Here is a 4,977-nt window from a genome sequence, read left to right on the forward strand (position 1 = left end):
GCCTCCGCTATCATCGGAGACCCTCCGCAGTGAATGGAGCTCAGGGGTCGCCGCTGGGCACCTGTCTGTCTCTGTGTGCCACACAAACCCGCTCGCCTGGAGTGCCCGAGCACACCGGCCCCTGATGGACGGTGTGAGCCTCACTCCGCATCCTGGCCATGACGGTTGGCACTGCCACCGGGGAGAGTCCGTCTGCGTTCGACAGGGCACATCACGATGTCATCTCCTCCAACAAGCCCCAGGCCAGGCACTATCAGCCTCATGTCCAAGTTCACACGGCCGCTTAGAGGCGAAGGAGGGTTCCGGGCCAGGAGAGGCAGAGTCCAGCCCTCACGCTCCCCGCCAGTCCTGGCACAGCCCGCAGGGGCCCGCGAGGTGTGGCCGGGGGGCCCGGGCTTGGAAGGGGGGCTCTGACTGCCCTGCACCGCACACTCGTGCCGATTCCCACTGTGCGTTTGGGTTGCCATGGTAACGCGCGCCGTCTCCGCGGGCAGCGGGGTGAGGGCGAGAGTCGATTTCCTGTTCGCCGTAGTTGCGCGGACCGAAGAGCAGTAACTGCCAAGTCCCGCCAGCGGCCTAGATCCCCGTCTTGGAAGGGGCGGCCGAGTTTGAGAGTGAAATATTTACTCAGGCTACACCGCGGTCACGCTAACACCTGCTGTGAGGACAGGATTAGACAGGACACCACTCAACTTTCTGACTGAGCAAGAGGTAGGCACTGAATTCGATTCAGTCTTGCAAACATTTAGACACCAATTCAACTTTCCTACCTAACAGGTTTCGCAAGTGAACTCTGAGTTTTCCGTCCCTCTGAACAAGCTCTGAAATTAGCAAGGTGTGTAACACGAACCTGTCTCTTTCCACAAACCGTGCAGGTCACAGGGCTGCCGACTGGAAACCACAATTAGCTGCAATGGCACCTGCTGACCAGGCTTCGCTGCATGCACGCCGTGCGGGGGGACAGGCGACATCCCAAACACGCGCCGTTTTTACACCAGAGACGGGCAACGCCGCTTCTGTTTCTGTAATTTGGTGGCAGGTTTTGCACTATTAAAATAACGAAACCTGCTGAGATTTATTGGGGCCCGAAGGACATTTCAAAGGAGCAGCGCCCTCCACGCCAAGCCTGTGCTGCATAAAATGTAATTTTTATCAATAACCAAGCAGCTCGTATCACAGCGGCATTGAAATCTTCATGCTGTGAGACCGAACTCATCCGATCCACGAATCCATCACTTACACAGACCCTTTCTCGAACGCTATAAAACTTCCGAACCCAGAGATTTGTCTCCAACGAAAAGAACGCGAAGGGGTCTTTCGGTCGATAGCGGAATCCCTGATCCTGAGGCCGGCGAGGCTCTCCCCAGCCTCGCCTTTGTTCCTGTGCCCGCGGCCCACGGGAAAGCTTGTTTTCACTCGCGGCCTCATCAATACCTAAATCCTGGTGAACAAGTGACACCGAGAAGCTGTAATCAATAGCTCCCTGTGCGTTTTTTTCTTCTGGTCAAATGGTTCAGCCCCACTGACAGCCCTGACACTTAGAACATGATGCTAAATCTTTATCAACAGCCATCTGGGTGACGGGCAGACGAGGCTCGGGGTCATTAACGCTCCCGGCAGTCTGTGAATAAACTAATCCTCCGGAATGCGTTTTGTTTAGGAAAAGGTGGGGAACCCCCCCGCCCCTGCACGGTATTGATCGCCTTTGAACTGCATTTAGCAAATTCTGTCTGAGGATGAGCAGAGGGTGCTTTGCGGGGAGGGGGCGGGCGTCTTCGGTCTGGTCTGCCAGGAGCTGACCGCCCTCCCAGCCGGGCCCCAGAGAGCGCCTTGTGGAAGGCTGCCAAACCGTCTTCCCCGGCTAGTGAGTCCCTCCTGGAAAACTCTGGAAAAATCAGGTGTCTGGAGGGGACGAAATCGCACACCGCAGAAACCGTCTCGTCCTCCGGCGGGCGAACAGAAACGATGTTGGCAGCACATGCCGCCGTGTGAGCCGGCGAGCGTCCGCGGCCACGCAGGCCGCCGAGGGGGTCCCGGCTCGGCCAGCGCGCAAGGAGGCCGATGCGCTCCCCACGCTCCAGATCCGCTGTCCCCCATCCAGGCCGCAGGGCGCCGTCCTCAACCCGAGGCTCCGCTGTGCGCTGAGGGGCCGCACGCGCGCGGTCCTGCCCAGCCCTGCCGTGGGCACCCGGGGACGGACACACCCACGTGGGCCGCCGCCTGTCACGGTCCAGGCCGACCAGGGCCCCTTCCGCCCTCAGTGTGGGTCACCTCTCGGCTGCCCCAGCCCATCCGCCTTTCGGAACCCGCTGGGGACCATGCTGCCGGCGGCCACTGCGGGCAGCCACGTGTCCGGAGCCCTCTGCAGGAGCACCTGTGACGCGCCTGCCTGCAGCTGGAGGCCCCTCTCGGGTCCCGCGGCCGCTGTGCCCCTGCGATGTCCCATCAGGTGACGGTCCCTGAGGGAGTCACACACAGGGCTTGGCTGCAGAGGAAGGCAAGGGGTCAGGCCACCACGGGCTCGCCACCAACCAGCTGCCCTGGGCACATGGGGGGGGCAGGTGCTAAGAGGGGCGCCTGCCACGTCCTCCTGCCCAGTCCGCGGTCACCGCCGGGCTCGGCCCCAGCCCGCGATGGGGACGTCAACACGAGGGCTTCAGGGACATTAGAGTTTTAAGCCCTGTGAGACCCTATTTTATAAATTTCAGGGGCTGTGGCCACACCTGGACAGAGACGTTCATAGAGATTAACAGCAGGAGGAGGGGGTCACTCTGGTTGCAGGACAATAGACGTCCCTGAATAGTGCCACAGGCGCGGTCACGGGGCTGCCGCCGCGTCTCCGTGGTGGAGGGGACGGTGGGCGATGCAGGTGAGGGGCCGCCCATCTGTACCTGTCGGTTAGGGAGCTGGTTCCTCCAGCAGGACGTGGGACTCAGACCCACGGAGGGAGCAGGTGGTGTCCACACGGTCCACGTGCCCACACGGGGGGTCACGCAGGACGTCAGGGAGGGAGGTGAGAAAGAGGAACCCTCCCCGAGGGACGCGGACCGCAGGGACGCGGTCGGGGACGAAGGGAGAGCTCCTACGGGACACGGCACTGCGGGGAAGGCGGAGGCGGCAGGCACCCCCGAGTCCGCGTTCCCACCGGCCCTCGGTGGGGCTGTGACACCCCAGTGTCCGAGTGGCCTTTTCCCTAGAGCAAAGTCACGCTGGGTCCCAACCCGGGAGGAGACGGGGCCTCCGGAGGGAAGCGGCAGCAAGCTCGACTGGCAAAGGCGCGAAATCAGAAGCCGCTGAATTATCCCCCCACTTCGTGAACCCTGCAGCGCCTGTGGGCGGCTAACGGCGGGGCTGCCGCGGGGCAGGCGCGAAGCCACACGCCAGCCCGGCCCCCGAGAACGTGGGGCGCGGGGAGATGCGGAGCTGGGTGGGACGCCCCGTCACACCACACATAGCTCCGGTGACCTGGGCACCTCGCCGGGGCAGGAAAGGTCACGGGTCCGGCGCACGCTCGGTGCAGGCGCTGCCACAGGGAGCCCACGGGACCACAGCGTGGCTCTGCACGAGGCCCTGTAGGGCCACCGCCTGGTGACGCCGAGTGGCGGGCGCGGTGACCGTGGGGTGCAGACGCTGCAAACCCCAGCAAAGCGCCGGCAGCTGAGGACGAGGGTCCGATCTAGTGACTCCCAGCCCGTGACTGGACGCCGTGGCCGCTGTCCCCTCCGACAGCACCGTCCTGCAGCTGCGGGAGAAGCCGTCGTGGGCGCCACAGCGGGCCCGGCGGGCACCGGGCGGAACTGGCCACGCCCGCGGCCAGCGGGGTCTCCCGGCGGGTGAGGTGGGGCGCAGATGGGGTGCTGTCCCGCCCACACGCAGGGTCCACGGCAGGGGTGGCCTTGGCCAGGCCCACGTGGTAGCCTTTCCCCCATGTCGAGCCACCTTCTTTCTGAGACTAGACGGCCGGTGGCCTGTGCGGCGTGACGAGGGCAGGGGCAGAGGTGCCCTCTGTACTTCTGGGTGCGACACGGACACAGACGCCCAGCAGAGACAGGACGTGAACGAGCTTGGGGACAGGGCCATGCCCCAGGGGAAGACTCATCCGAACAGGGTGCGTTATGGGTCCCCAGCTCCACAGGGATCTTAGCCTTAATGTCAGGGCGGGGGCTGGACCTGGTCACAGCGTGCTGCCCGGGAGACAGGCTGGATTCGCACCCTCCCGTGCACCCTTCCAGAACATCAGCTGCATGGGGGGCGGGTTGCCTGCTCCGCTTCCTGTGTGACCCCCCAGGAGAGTGTCGGGCATACTGGGCACCCAGCTGTCGACTGAATGGGGTCAACTTGCCATTGCCCCAAGCTTTGACCCCGTGCTCCCTTGACGAGCGGCTCCTGTGCTTCTGACAGGCAGGGGGAGGCCTTCCGGGGGTACGTGAGGACGCTGCTGTACCACCTTCCCGGAGAGGGGCGGGGGCCATCGCCAATGCTTCCGCCCCCCCACCCCCCCCGCAGCACGGGCTGCTCGGAAACAGGCTTAGACCGGACGACACTCGGCCCTTCCTCCCTGCTGAGGCCCAGGCCACTCCCCCACCAGTCCCTGCCGACCCCCCGACCAGTCCCTGCCGACGCCCTGACCCCTGCCAACCCCCCGACCAGTCCCTGCCGATCCCCCGACCAGTCCCGGTCACTCCCCCACCGGTCCCGCCGGCCGAACTCACAGGATTGCTTCTCATCGCTCCGCCCACTGCCCGCGATGCTTTGGGGCTGCCTGCCAGGGCCGCTAATTGCTGGTAAGAAACCACTTCTCCGAATTTCACAGCCTTCAGCAGCTTCCACAACACCTGCCCGGTGAATGAGTCTGGAAGGGAGAATACAGAGTGACGTGATTTGCGCCAGCGGCTGTAACAGCCCTGATATAAATAGCTGGCAGCCTGAAACGGAAAAGGCATCGACACAAATAGAGGTGTTACACTCAATTAAAAC

At 63.7% G+C, this 4,977-nt stretch overlaps 1 protein-coding gene across 1 annotated transcript in view; it reads right to left on the reverse strand.

Moving 5' to 3' along the window:
* MGMT (O-6-methylguanine-DNA methyltransferase) overlaps positions 1 to 4,977 on the reverse strand; it is a 42,149-nt gene that overhangs the window by 6,224 nt on the left and 30,948 nt on the right. The gene's annotated exons all lie outside the window — the stretch shown is intronic.

Source organism: Pteropus vampyrus, unplaced genomic scaffold, assembly GCF_000151845.1.
Source record: "Pteropus vampyrus isolate Shadow unplaced genomic scaffold, Pvam_2.0 Scaffold554, whole genome shotgun sequence".
In the NCBI taxonomy this organism is placed as follows: Eukaryota; Metazoa; Chordata; class Mammalia; order Chiroptera; family Pteropodidae; genus Pteropus; species Pteropus vampyrus.